We start from the raw sequence: 15,739 nt of genomic DNA, 5'->3' as shown, positions 1-15,739 counted from the left end.
CATCCTGGGAACAAATCTTTACTCCACACACTTTAGATAGAGCCCTAATAACCAGAATATACAAAGAACTCAAAAAATTAGACAATAAGATAACAAATAACCCAATCAATAAATGGGCCAAGGACCTGAACAGACACTTCTCAGAGGAGGACATACAATCAATCAACAAGTACATGAAAAAATGCTCACCATCGCTAGCAGTCAGAGAAATGCAAATCAAAACTACCCTAAGATACCATCTCACTCCAGTAAGACTGGCAGCCATTAGGAAGTCAAACAACAATAAGTGCTGGAGAGGATGCGGGGAAAAGGGCACTCTTGTTCATTGCTGGTGGGACTGCAAATTGGTGCAGCCAATTTGGAAAGCAGTATGGAGATTTCTTGGAAAGCTGGGAATGGAACCACCATTTGACCCAGCTATTCCCCTTCTCGGTCTATTCCCTAAAGCCCTAACAAGAGCATGGTACAGGGACACTGCTACATCGATGTTCATAGCAGCTCAATTCACGATAGCAAGACTGTGGAACCAGCCTAGATGCCCTTCAATAGATGAATGGATAAAAAAAATGTGGCATTTATACACTATGGAGTATTACTCTGCATTAAAAAATGACAAAATCATAGAATTTGGAGGGAAATGGATGGCATTAGAGCAGATTATGCTAAGTGAAGCTAGTCAATCTTTAAAAAACAAATACCAAATGACTCCTTTGATATAAGGGGAGTAAACAAGGACAGAGTAGGGACGAAGAGCTTGAGAAGAAGATTTACATTAAACAGGGATGAGAGGTGGGAGGGAAAGGGAGTGAGAAGGGAAATTGCATGGTAATGGAAGACGATCCTCAGGGTTATACAAAATGTCATATAAGAGGAAAGGAGGGGCAAGACAAGATAATACAAATGGAAGTAATGATTTACAGTAGAAGGGGTAGAGAGAGAAAAGGGGAGGGGAGGGGAGGGGAGGGGAGGGGGGATAGTAGAGAATAGGACAGACAGCAGAGTACATCAGACACTAGAAAGGCAATATGTCAATCAATGGAAGGGAAACTGATGTGATACAGCAATTTGTATACGGGGTAAAAGCGCGAGTTCATAATCCACGTGAATCAACCGTGTAATATGATGTATTAAGAACTATGTAATGTTATGAACGACCAATAAAAAAAAAAGAAAAACTGTATTCCACTTACATTAACTCACTTTTTTTTAGCAATTATACTGGAATTTCTCATGAAAATTTCACTAGACATTTTAAAAAGCTAGCCATCATCTTAATTTATTTCTCTTACTGACAGACAAAGCAGGCAAGTATCAAAAATATCACAGAAATAAAGAACCTAAAAAGTTAAAAAAAAAATAAAGAAAAATGAAATTGTCGCATTTATAGGTAAATGGGTTGAACTAGAGAATACCATGCTAAGTGAAATAAGCCAGTACCCCAAACCCCAAAAGCTGAATATTTGGTAAGCACATACTGATACAATGTGGGGGTGGTGGTGGAGGTAGGGAAGAATGAAGGAACTTTGGATTGTATAAAGGGGAGTGAGGGGAAGAACCATAGAATGACACACATGATTACCCTATATGTAAGTATGATTACACTACTAGTGTGATTTACACCATGTTCAGCCAGAAGAATTATACATTGTATTTCCTTTGTGTGCAATGTGTTAAAATTCACTCTACTGTCATGTATAACAATTTGTAACAAATTAAAAGAAAATAGGAAGGAGACTGGTAGAATTGAAGAAGGGGAATAGGGGAGGGAGGGGAAGGATAGGGGAGGTACTGAGGAATGAAACTGATCAAATTATTTTATTTTGTGTATGTATGAATATATTATAACCCATCCCACTGTTATGTATAATTTTAATGTGCTAATAAAAAGGAAAAAATGAATAAATAGTGATGTACATTAGTGCCTAATAAATAAATTAAATAATTGCAAAAAAAAAAAGAGATATGAGTAGTTCAGTATTCCCAGGGATTAAGATGTGGGAGGTTTAATAGTTAGATTTATATCTGGAAAAGAAAATTGGAGATGTGATTGCCTTTTATTTTAAAAAATGAATGTAACTGGTTGTAAGTATGAATTGGAGGAAGAGAAAGTTTATCCACATCCCCAGGATGGACAGAGAGGAATGGCTGAGATTTTATCATGTTACTCAGAGCAGTGTGCAATTTCAAACTTATGAATTGTTTCTTGTTGAAATTTTGGATTTAATATTTTTGGACCTTAGTTAACCATTGGTAAGTGAAACTGCAGACAAGGGGGTAATTACTGTTTACATACCTTATTTAATTGATTTTAAGATGTACATATTACTTGCTTTATAATCAGAAGGTGACATACAGGTAATAGAGTATTCTCTTTCACTTGGCAAGGCTTTTTCTTTCTGTGTGATACATGAAATAAGGGTTTATCTTATAATTGGTACTGTCATTAAATTTATTTATTGCATGAATTCCAAATGCTTAATTTTGATTTGTTTTAGTAAAGTAAAATGCCTTAGTTGCCTCTTTAAATATAATAGTTATGATAATGATTAAATTTAAAACAACTATTGGGTGTTTTCTGTGTGTTAGGAAGTGTGCAGATAAAAGCATTTAATTTTCATAATGGAATAATAATGGGTATTTTTTAGATGGTTCTGAGGAATCTAGAAAAATCTCAAACTAAGATTCAAATACATTTGATTTCAAAAGCCAGGTTGTTAACCACTATTTTATACTGAATATTCTGATATTTAACCCACAGATATACATAAAATGCTCAGAGTGGGCTTATTCTTTTAAAATAAAATAGCAAGAAACATATAAACAGAGGGAAATACCAATTAATGTTGCCACTCCATCAATAACTCTATCAACATGTTACCATGTGACACTGCCTCTAAGTTAATGGAAGAATGATTGAGAAAGAGAGAAAATAATTTGACATCTCAAGGTGAGATCTGGACAGTGCAAATGCCAGAGACATCACACCCAGATGTGATAGCACACGGGAAGGCTGTGACTGTTATACTATAAACAGTGGGCCATGGGACAGGTGATCAACTTTATCATTGGACATGCAGAGGTGGGGTTTTCTTTGTTATTTATCTTGCTTGGGATTTGCTGACCTCTATGAATATGATAAATTAGTAATTTTAATTTACTGAGAAAATTAATTTCCTCTTCCCATCCTTTTTTTTCTTTTCTCTTAGAACACAGTTAAAGGAATGCTTTAATATTATTCATCAAGTAGCTAAGATTTCACCATTTTGATCAGTATTTTTTCTCTCCATTCCTCAGATCCTTTCATTTCTATTACTCTTTGATTTTCTTGACATTTTCTCTGTCGTCAGCAATCTGCTACTAAGCCCACTTGTTGCTGCACAAAACCCATTTTATTTCAATATGATGTTTTTCAAGTTCTAGAATTTTTATCTGGTTATTTCTTATGATGTTTAATTTCTATTATAATATTTCCTTTCACTCATCATGAGCATATTTCCCTGATCCAAGTTTCAGTCACTGCTTGAAAATCCTTATGTGGGTAGCAGCTTTATCCTCCAACTTTCTTTTCTTGTGTAGATGCCACCTCACTTCCAGCAGCCTCTGCCTCCCATCTCCCAACTCTTGAGACCCAACACCATGTCTTCAATTGAGATATATGTTTTTAGATGGAGAGATATTTGAAATTAATATAGAAATTGCCAAACCATTTGACAGTGAAGATCCTGCTGGAAGATTTGGAAATGGATGGTGAAGGAGACAATGATGCAGTTCTTCTACCAAATGGTAACAGAGTAATATTAAAGAGACCATTCAGCAGGGCACCCACCACAGAGATGAATCTCCTCCTCCTCCTACGGATAATGAGAACAAAGAAAAATGAACAGACAGTGTCCCTGTTTGGGACCAAGCATTCCTGAAAGTTGACCAAGAAATGCTTTTTGTACTTATTCTGACTGTAAGCTACTTAGATATCAAAGGTTTCCTTGATGTTATAGGCAAGCCTGTTGACAGTATGATCAAGGGGAAAACTCCTAAGGAGGTTCATAAGACCTTCAATATAAAAAAGGACTTTGCTGCAGAGGAGGAAGCTCAGGTAAACAAAGGAATCCAGAGTGTGAGAGATGAAATGGTGTGCTGATGCTTCAACAATGTAAGGACTGCTATAAATACTAGTTGATGGTCCTGTTCATCCTTGTTGATATTATTAGACAAGCAGTAGAGAAATGCAGCAGCAAATCAATTCTAATTCATAATGCTATCATCACTGTGTGTGTAGTGTAATCTATCTATGCAGATTCCAAACCTAGGCTGACTTTCTACTAGTATGATTAAAGTTTCTTTTTTTTTTTTCTTTTTTCTTTTTTTTGTTCTGAATAAAAACCAGACTGTGTGTTCTCTACAAAGTAGCATTTTGGGCTTCACCTCTGCTTGTAGAGATTTCTGCCTATTTTATTGTTTAGTTAATTTTACTTACCCTTTAAATGTTGGCATTGTAAACAGAACAATATGCAAAAAGTTTTCTGAAATAAAACTTTAAAAAAGGAAAAGAAAATCTTTGATAATTTCAACATCTGAACCATGTCAGAATTAGTCTTGTTGATTGTCGTATTTTTTGAGACTGAATCTTGTCTTCTAGATTTTGTTAAATTCTTCCCAAAAGTGTTGATGGATTTGCTTTTGTTTTTGCAAAAGTTAGTTTGGATGACTTAAACTACAAATTCATCCTCCTGGACACTTACATCATCATTCAGTTCTTTCACCTTAGCCTGGTTTATAGGTCAGCCAGAGATTTGATTGGAGCTCATATACAGAACTTACGCTGCATCTTCCCTCTATCCTTTCACTGGGAAGTTTGTAATTGTCATCAAGCTCTACCATCTATACACGCCCTATACTTTGTCCATTAGTTCTTTAAGCCAATAAGACAATAGGTTTTCTACTTGAGACTGTGGTACATGTGGGAGGCTACAAATTCATAAAAATAGGAAACTCACCTACAGTTTAATTTCCCAATGTTTACTTGATTTATTTACTTGATAATGCTAACCCAGTTACCAATGCATATTCATTAATAGAAATATTTTATCTTGAGTTATTCTGTGATTATTTATAGTTCTAATATTAAGTTTTTGTTTGATAAACTGAACCTGAAAATATTTTTCTCAATGTGTTTAATTTCACATTTCTTAAAATTATATGCTGTGAAATTTTAATCTATTGAATAAATTCATTAGGAATGTGTACTGAATTTTACTGTATAATAGTTGCAGATTTTATGCCCTTTTTTCCTGCAAAAAAGTGGGATGTAATCATTATGTGAAGCTTTTTTTTTTTTTTCTTTTTTTAAGTTGTGTAGGTATGACTTAAAAATCATTTGTTACTAAACTGGTTTTGATGCAAGATGAGATTGCACAGAATTTTGTAAATATACATTACTGCAGTGGCACAATTATGTGGTGAAATATAGTATTTTATTCTATTATTTCCTGAAATTTGAAATATTTTGATTACAAATATTTGGTAGGCTAACTATGAAAATGTAGTAAGTGAGGATGTGAAGATAATTTTAATTTTTAATATTTTCATACTTATGAATGTGTTTAAAAACTCAGAGAAGCCTAGCCATTTCTTGTGAAATGCCTCCAGCTGGCCTGCATTGTGTGTGTGTGTGCATTTTTGCTTTCCTCATGTCTAATTATACTTATTTCCATGTATTGTTTCTTAATTCTTTGTACTTGTGCTTTGTCATGACCATACATAGAAACTATATTTTTGAATAGAATCTTTATAAAATGATCATTTTTAAGTATAATAGAATGGTTACATATTTTTACAACATTTAAAAAATTAAATTTCTTAATATTTTAGATTATCATGTAATATGGATGTATAGCAATGTTTTGGAAAAAGGTAAATATCTTTTATAAAGAGAATTCAGTTTTAGAAATAAACTGTTCTTCAATAATCTCTTCTCAGTTAAAGTGAGGGATTTTTAAAAAATCAAGAAATGTTATAAAAGAATGTATCAGCTACCCAGAGCAGAAAACTCAACAGAAAGTCCCCTAAACAATAAAAATACATAGGCTGGTTTAGCAGAAAGCTTGGACACAGGAACAGGTTAACAGTGTTAGTGTAGACAGAGCTCCTTCTATCATTTCAGCTTGAAAAACTGTATTGGCTTTTTTCCGGGGCTATTCCCCTCATTGTCACAGAATGGTTGCAACAACTTCAGAAAACCAGGTTTTCTTTCATGAACATCACATTATTCAAGGTGATAGCCTTTTCATGAAATTTTCTCTTCTTTTTCACCAGAAAAATAGAAGTATCATATTTAGCTTGCAGCAGTAATTATTTACCTTTTCGTCTGTGTAGACTATGTGGTTCCTGACCACCTGGGAGACTGAATACCAGAACAAAATTAGGATTCTTACTGCTATTGAGAAAGGAATGAAGACAATAGACTGTGGTTCTTACACTCAGATGTTAGACTATGAATATTTTTCAGTTGCTTGGAGGAGCCATATTTTCTTTTGCTTCTAAGACCTTGTCTTTGCTGTGTAGAGGCAGGACCCCTCTTTACACAGTTGTTATCTCCTACCCTTTAATTTTTAGTTTAGATAAAACTGCTTTTGTAAAGCCTTCTTAAATACAAGAAGAAAATGGTAGTAAAAACGTACTGCCAGGGCTGGGTTGTGGCTTAGCAGTAGAGCGCTCACCTCACATGTTGGAGACCCTGGGTTCGATCCTCAGCACCACATAAAAATAAATAAGTGAAATAAAGGTATTGTGTCCAAGTACAACTAAAAATAAATAAATATTAAAAAAAAACGTAGTGCCATAGGTAGAAGATACTTTGTAATTAATGGTAAACATTTGCAGGGAGGGAACAATTCTAAATATTTCTTAACAGGCTAGCCTCAAACTATAATGCAGTAGAAGTTGGCTGAACTAGAAGGGGAAGTTGACAAACTACAGCCAGTCAGAGATTATAGCCCATTTTTCTTACTAACTGCTAGTCACCGAAGAAAAAATAGAAGATATGAAAGAATTGAGTAACCTGACCAACTCAGGTGAGCAGATCCATCATTGGGCTCAGCATGGCCTTATAGCCCCAGGCTTATACTTACTCTTCCAGGGAATATGAAAATAAGGAACACACCTCAACTTATTTTTAAAGAAGTATAACTTTGATAGTAGAAATTGACAAGAATATTAAGAGAAAGGATATTATAGGGTTAAACTTTTGTAAACAAACAAATTTGTAACCCCAAGCCAAGTGAGGTTATTCCAAGAATACAAGAGTGCCTTCATATTTGTTAGTATATTTCACAATATTATTTAAACCATGGAGAAAATGATTCTCTTACCTGAAGTAGAAAACTATTTAGTAATAAGGAAACTTCCAAAATTAACTATATGCATGTTAGTTTCTTACTGCTGCTGACACAAATTATCACAAACTTTGTGACTTAAAAAGGAAATATATTGTCCTATGGTTCTGGACACCAGAAGTCAAAAAAAAAAAAAAAAAGGGTCTCCTTTGGCTAAAACTGAGGTCTGTTCATAGCTATGTTCCTTCCAGAGGTTCCATGGCAGAATTCATTTCCTTGCCTTTTACAGCTTTAGGAGGCTTCCTGCATCCCACCTTTCCAACCTCTGCTTCTGTCATCATAGCATCTTTCTAACTCTGATTATCTTTCATCATTTTGTGTTAAAGTATCCTACTAGTTACCATGGGGCCACCCAGATAATCCAGGACAATGTTAGTAGCTCAAAAATTCTTAACTTAATCTCCCACCCCAAAGGGGATACAACATGGCGGCAGGCGCAGAGAGATCAAGTTTCTGATCCCTTCAACTGCGCGGGCATAGGGAGTCCTAAACTGTCTAAATGCTGTTTGCTCAGGATCACTAGGCAATGCTGAGCTGACGCTGATCTGGGGCGAACAGTCTGGGCCTCTCGGAACACACACCGAGCCTGGATCGGCTGCATTCAAGCTCCAGTTTGCCTGCTTCTTGTGACTCAGCACTAAGGGTCCCGCTGAAATAACTGGTCGGCCCTCCTGAACTTACAGAGGTAGAAGCCAACCGAGCCTTCATAGGCAGTGGCCACAGGATTGAAACGGGGCTTGGGAGAAACAGTCAGGACCCACTCGTTGCATTGGTCACCCGGCAAAGGGAATGAACGGACACTATTTGCATGGGATACCACCATGACAGAGAACTGATGTCACCAGAATGCGGCGGAGGAGATAACTTCATTGAAACCAGCGGTGACAGGTGTGTAATCCCCTAACCTTCCCTCTCTACACAGTGGGGAAACCTTAAGGGCCCCTCCTAGCTCTCCCATGAGCGCCATAGCCAGACCGAGGGAATCAGGAGTGGCGCGGGACTCGAGGCGCAGAACTCCCGGCTACCACTCCAACCAGTGCTGACAACTGAGGTCTCTTGCACCAGCTACCAGGGGTGTGGCTACCAAAGGGCAAGCAAATTCGCTGGCAATTCTCAGCCCCAAGCTCTACAAACTTAGGGTCTGAGGGAGGCAAACAGAGAGAGTGTGCCCAGGCGTTCATGAAAACAGGGCTCCCAGGAACAGCAGACCTGGCGTGTAGCCAGTATCACGGTGAGCGTCACAGGTGAGCAGGGCCTGGCTTGAGGAAACACAAGAGGGAAAGGGAGTGAGAAGGGAAATTGCATGGAAATGGAAGGCGATCCTCAGGGTTATACAAAATGTCATATAAGAGGTAAGGAGGGGTAAGTCAAGAGAATACAAATGATTCTTAAGTCAAATGATTTGCCCAGACTGAGTCAGGAGGATACACACAATTTAAACAGACCAATATCAATGGATGATATAGAAGAAGCAATCAAAAGACTACCAACCAAGAAAAGCCCAGGACCGGATGGGTATACAGCGGAGTTTTACAAAACCTTTAAAGAAGAATTAATACCAATACTTTTCAAGTTATTTCAGGAAATAGAAAAATAGGGAGCTCTACCAAATACATTCTATGAGGCCAACCTCACCCTGATTCCGAAACCAGACAAAGATACCTCAAAGAAAGAAAACTACAGACCAATATCTCCAATGAACCTAGATGCAAAAATCCTCAATAAAATTCTGGCGAATCGGATACAAAGGCACATCAAAAACATTGTGCACCATGATCAAGTAGGATTCATCCCTGGGATGCAAGAATGGTTCAATATATGGAAATGAATAAATGTTATTCACCACATCAATAGACTTAAAGATAAGAACCCTATGATCATCTCGATAGACACAGAAAAAGCATTCGACAAAGTACAGCATCCCTTTATGTTCAAAACATTAGAAAAACTAGGGATAAGAGGAACTTACCTCGACATTTTAAAAGCTATCTATGCTAAGCCTCAGGCTAGCATCATTCTGAATGGAAAAAAATTGAAGGCACTCCTTCTAAAATCTGGAACAAGACAGGGATGCCCTGTATCACTACTTCTATTCAATATAGTTCTCGAAACACTGGCCAGAGCAATTAGACAGACGAAAGAAATTAAAGGCATAAAAATAGGAAAAGAAGAACTTAATATCACTATTTTCAGATGACATGATTCTATACCTAGAAGTTCCAAAAGGGTCTACAAAGATACTACTAGAACTAATAAATGAATTCAGCAAAGTGGCAGGATATAAAATCAACACACATAAATCAAAGGCATTTCTGTATATCAGTGACAAAACTTCTGAAACGGAAATGAGGAAAAACATTCCATTCACAATATCTTCAAAAAAAATAAAATACTTGGGAATCAACCTAACAAAAGAGGTGGAAGACTTATACAATGAAAACTACAGGACCCTAAAAAAGAGAAGTAGAAGATCTTAGAAGATGGAAAAATATACCCTGTTCATGGATAGGCAGAACTAGCATCATCAAAATGGCAATACTACCAAAAGTTCTCCATAGGTTTAATGCAATGCCAATCAAAATCCCAAGGGCATTTCTTGTAGAAATAGATAAAGCAATCGCGAAATTCATATGGAAAAATAAAAGACCCAGAATAACAAAAGCAATTCTAAGCAGGAAGTGAGAGTTAGGCGGTATAGCGATACCAGATTTCAAACTATATTACAGAGCAATAGTGACAAAAACAGTATGGTACTGGTACCAAAACAGGCGGGTGTACCAATGGTACAGAATAGAGGACACAGAGACTAATCCACAAAGCTACAACTATCTTATATTTGATAAAGGAGCTAAAAGCATGCAATGGAAGAAGGATAGCATCTTCAACAAATGGTGTTGGGAAAACTGGAAATCCATATGCAACCAAATCAAGGTGAATCCCCTCCATGCACAAAAGTTAACTGAAAGTCGATCAAAGAGCTAGATATCAAATCAGAGACTCTGCGTCTGATAGAAGAAAAAGTTGGCTATGATCTACATATTGTGGGGTCGGGCTCCAAATTCCTTAATAGGACACCCATAGCACAAGAGTTAATAACAAGAATCAACAAATGGGACTTACTTAAACTGAAAAGTTTTTTTTCAGCAAGAGAAACAATAAAAGAGTTAAATAGGGAGCCTACATCATGGGAACAAATTTTTATTCCTCACACTTCAGATAGAGCCCTAATATCCAGAGTATACAAAGAATTCAAAAAATTAGACAACAAGATAACAAATTACCCAATCAACAAATGGGCCAAGGACCTGAACAGACACTTCTCAGAGGAGGACATACAATTAATCAATAAGTATATGAAAAAATGCACACCATCGCTAGCAGTCAGAGAAATGCAAATCAAAACCACCCTAAGATACCATCTCCAGTAAGATTGGCAGCCATTATGAAGTCAAACAACAACAAGTGCTGGCGAGGATGTGGGGAAAAGGGTACTCTTGTACATTGCTGGTGGGACTGCAAACTGGTGGGGCCAATTTGGAAATCAGTATGGAGATTCCTGGGAAAGCTGGGAATGGAACCACCATTTGACCCTGCTATAGCCCTTCTCGGACTATTCCCTGAAGACCTTAAAAGAGCGTACTACAGGGATACTGCCACATCGATGTTCATAGCAGCACAATTCACAATAGCTAGACTGTGGAACCAACCCAGATGCCCTTCAATAGATGAGTGAATAAAAAAAATGTGGCATTTATATACCATGGAGTATTACACAGCACTAAAAAATGACAAAATCATGCAATTTGCAGGGAAATGGATGGCACTAGAGCAGATTATGCTTAGTGAAGCTAGCCAATCCCTAAAAAACAAATACCAAATGTCTTTGATATAATGAGAGCAATTAAGAACAGAGCAAGGAGGAAGAGCAGGAAGAAAAAATTAACATTAAACAGAGACATGAGGTAGGAGGGAAAGGGAGAGAAAAGGGAAATTGCATGGAAATGGAGGGAGACCCTCATTGTTATACAAAATTACATATAAGAGGTTGTGAGGGGAATGGGAAAATAAACAAGGAGAGAAATGAATAACAGTAGATGGGGTAGAGAGAGAAGATGGTAGGGGAGGGGGAGGGGGATAGTAGAGGATAGGAGAGGTAGCAGAATATAACAGTTACTTATATGGCATTTTGTAAAAATGTGGATGTGTAACCGATGTGATTCTGCAATCTGTATTTGGGGTAAAAATGGGAGTTCATAATCCAATTGAATCTAATGTATGAAATATGATATGTCAAGAGCTTTGTAAGGTTTTGAACAACCAATAGTAAATAAATAAATAAATAAAAATTAGTCTCCCACCCCAGAGTACCTTTTGTTATTTTTAAAGTATAACAAATGCACAGTTCTGGAGGATTAGAACACGGACATATTTGGAGAGCCATTATCTGTATCACAGTGCAGCTAAAAGGGTTTACAAAGAACCTTATGCATACTGGTGAAAATTCTCCAGAATGAGGCAAGGTTGCTCACTAGCACCTTATTGGTATTGTCAGGAGGGTATAACCAGTGCAGTTAGACAAATTGTTAAACAATGAACAAATTAATTGTAATATTGGAAAGGCAGGAATATCTTCTTATTTGCAGATAAACATGTTTGCAAACAAAGAAAATTCCAAAAGAAATCAAAGATAAGTTACTATAATTAATAAGTAACTTTAGGAATTAGACTAGGCTTCCATTAAAAAAAATACCATAAACTGAGAGACATAAAAGAGAAATTTAATGTCATACAATTGTGGGGGCTAGAAATTGCAAGATCATGGTAGGTTGAATTCCTAATGAGGGTTCTCATCCTGGCTTGCCTTCTCACTGTGACTTCACGTGGCAAGACGGGGGGAGAGAGAGAGCAATCTCTCAGATGTACCGTCTTCTTAGGGCACAATTCCCATCGTGAGTCATCCCTCCCACCCATGCTTATGTAACCTTACTTTTTCTCCTATCAGCCCCATCTCTAGTAACTATCATATTGATATATGGGTGGTGAAATGGGCATAGTTATCCCCTCTTCAATGGAAGTGATTTTGGATACCTAATCACTCCAGTGAATAAAATCAGTTGTATTTCTATTTAGCAGCAACAAGCAAAAAAGAAAATTTAAAAAAGATATTGTTTACAGCAGCAGTAAAATGTCAAATAAATGTACTGAAAAACAAGATCACACCAGGAAAAAATATGATTGGGAGGAACTAGAAAAGGCCTAAACAAAAGGAGTAATGAAATGGAAGTGGTAGGAAGATTCACTAACATTAGAATGTAGACTCTTCCCTATTCATTATAGCTTTGTAAGCATTCTCCAGCAGATTTATGTGTGGGTATGTAAACTGATTACAAAATTTATATGAATATGCAAAGGAATAATAATTGCCAACAAACTCTTGAAGGAAAATGTGGCATGGTGGGAGGAATTGATTATTAACATTTATTTTAAATCATGCTAATTAAAACAGTGAGCCTTTGGCCTGAGAGTGACAAACAGTCCAGTTGAACAAAGTGTGAAGGACTTTGTGTAGTACCTTGGGGAACTCATCTTCTCCAATTGGGGCTGGCAATTGCCTGACTCTAGGGAAATCTGTCTCACATTATACATAGCTGTTCTACATGGGTTATAGATGTAAATGTGAAAGGGAAAATAGTCAATCTTCTAGAACATGGTTTAGCAGAGTGTTTTCATATCTCCAAAGTAGGGAAAGGTTTGTAATGTGGGACATCCATAGCTTAACCAGATCTGATGTTTGAATGAGTTCTCTCCTTTTGGCCAGCGGAGACTATTAGCAGATGGAGTGTGTAAACTGAAGGATGATTGCTTTCTTCTTGGATACTGTTTTTAAGGGTGTTTGTGCCATACACCAGTACTGTTGGTCAGTGTGAGCTCAGGGTGTAAGCAGTGAGGAAGCATTGATATTTCTTCTCTGAAAAGTATCCGAAATGAAAGTTATCCTACCTTGATACCTCGATTTTCTAACACTAAATGTAGCTTGTCCATGGAATTTTCTTGATAGGATGACAGAGCTTGTTAAAAAATTTAATATGTATAATCTCAAGCAAATTTATTCTTTAAAAAAATTGTGAATGATTTGAATATATTTCAGTTTTAAAAAATCATGTCCCATGGCTGGCTATTTTAGAGGAACTCCATGATACATTTGCTTTACACAAATTTACTATAAGACCATGTCCCTCTGTGACCACAGTAATAACACCTCTTCTCACTCCTCCAGTTCATTATTTGGTAATGTTATGTTGGTGAATCCAGTTTTCAAGAATAGTGCCAAACTATTTTATGTACTCAAAACTCTTAATATAACTTGGACTGTGCAAGACCATCTAAAGAGAATTGCCAGAAAATTTGTGTTTTAATGGGTTATATCAAATGTCAATTGCAATAAGACTATAATCTAGGGTGTGAATTGGGTATTGGTTTAGTGTATATTCAGGCTGCTTCTAATTTTTTAGTATCTGGAATTTTTCCAAACAAAATAGTGAAATTTGTGTTCAATATAGTCAGAATTTTTAGTGATTCCTTTGTGTGTGAGAGCTTGCTTGCATGCAGCACACATTCGTGAGTATATGTAAGTAGAAAAATATTTTTACTTGAATATTAAAACTAATTCCTCAAACCACCATTTAATGCAAGGATTATGATGGATTTGAGGGATATTTTTAGTCTTGTGATCACTACCCATATTTCTTTATCACTCTTCTCCCAACAAGTATGAAAAATGTGTTAGAAAATAAGCAGGCTACTGTTGTTTTATTCAAATAACATATAAATCCTCTTTGATTAAGTTTTCTTTTTAAAAATCATGAGCCCATAAAAACTAGACAAAGTGATAAATGTATGTGATTCAAATGCTTAAGCTGCCAAATTTGTTTAAGTATAATTTTTATTTTGATCTTCGTATGAACTAACAGATCATCATGGAAATAGCCATTAATCGAAACCTAAAATATAATACATTTACAAATTACTGTCTTAATTATCATTGGCAAAAACCTCATCTACAATTTTTTTTGAATTTGCACATCAATTTTTAGAGGCCAAGTTAATTTTCAAGTTTCATATTTGACAGCTTAAGTATTTGCATAGAAATATATAAACAATAGAATTAATGGATTTAAAAAAATGATTATTGATTGGCAATATCATCAACAAAAAAAGAACAAATGAATATCAGAAATGAGAAATGAAATAAATTTCAGAGAGAGAATTTATCTTTTAGAATGGGATCTTATTTAATTGTAAGAATTTAACTTGTTAGACTATGGAAGAATTACTGAAATGAATTTTACAGGAAAATATAAATTATTAAAATTGATTCAAGAAGATCTAAATACAGTAGTGACTACAGAAGTAATAATTGTATATGTGTGGAGGGACTTCCTGGAAGACTCCTATTCTAAATGATTTTGTAAGCTTTTAATGAATGGATGGTTTCTGATGAAATTGTGCTGTTAGCAAAGTCTTTGTAGGAAAAAAGCGTAAACAAGAAAAAAAATTCCAAAGTCAAATATTTTAAAAATTCTGTCAGAAATCATATTTAAGCATAGGACACTTGACATGTTCCCATTAAAAATGGCCTTCCCAGGGGTGAGGATATAGCTCAGTGGCAGAATGCTTTTGGACTCAGGGTTCAATACCCAGTACTGGAAAAAACCCTAAAATTTTCTAATAGCCATGTTAAAAACGTTTATTAGAAAGCAAGTAATATTAAGCTTAATGGTGTATTTGTTTATTCCCCAAAATCCAAAATATTATTTTACATATGCAGTAGCCACATTACAAATATTCTTTGGTACCTATGACGGGCCACTGCTATTTTAGACTGCCCAAGTGCTAGTTTTTGGATATGATGCTTCACCATCCATTCTTTCTACAGCTCTCTGGGGCTCCCAGTGCCTTCACATGTATTTTTTCTATATCCATCCAGCTTACCAAGGTGCCAAGACTACTAACATAAACTGAGAAAAAGAACTAAGGTTTGATGAGGTATACTTGGCTGCTTTTTATGTACAATTGCTTGGATCAAATGAAGATTTATATGGCATAGAACAGATATTTTGGACAGTAGTTAGTGCAGCTTTTCATTGAACTGTGAGAATGTCCAAATCGTGAAGCCAGGTAAGCGAGTTCCAAGGAGGGTGGCAGTTCCTGGGGCAGCCTTCTTGGACTAACATGTTGAGTGCCAGCAGTAAACTTGGGCTTGTTGCTGTTAAGTCTTCAGGTGACTTGACTCATGGCATTCATCAAATCCCCACAAAATGCTAAAAAACTCAACTATAGCTGTAATC

The 15,739-nt window shown here is 36.1% G+C and overlaps 1 protein-coding gene and 1 pseudogene across 1 annotated transcript in view; one reads left to right on the top strand and one right to left on the bottom strand.

Moving 5' to 3' along the window:
• LOC113189884 (chondroitin sulfate N-acetylgalactosaminyltransferase 2 pseudogene) overlaps positions 1-4,825 on the bottom strand; it is a 30,308-nt pseudogene extending 25,483 nt beyond the window's left edge.
• The window catches only part of Gmds (GDP-mannose 4,6-dehydratase), a 632,956-nt gene that overhangs the window by 192,136 nt on the left and 425,081 nt on the right, over positions 1-15,739 (top strand). The window lies entirely within an intron of this gene.

This window comes from Urocitellus parryii, chromosome 8 (genome assembly GCF_045843805.1).
Source record: "Urocitellus parryii isolate mUroPar1 chromosome 8, mUroPar1.hap1, whole genome shotgun sequence".
NCBI classification, from domain to species: domain Eukaryota; kingdom Metazoa; phylum Chordata; class Mammalia; order Rodentia; family Sciuridae; genus Urocitellus; species Urocitellus parryii.
Note: the sequence above shows the minus strand (reverse complement) of the source record. Positions and strands in the feature narration are given on the sequence as shown.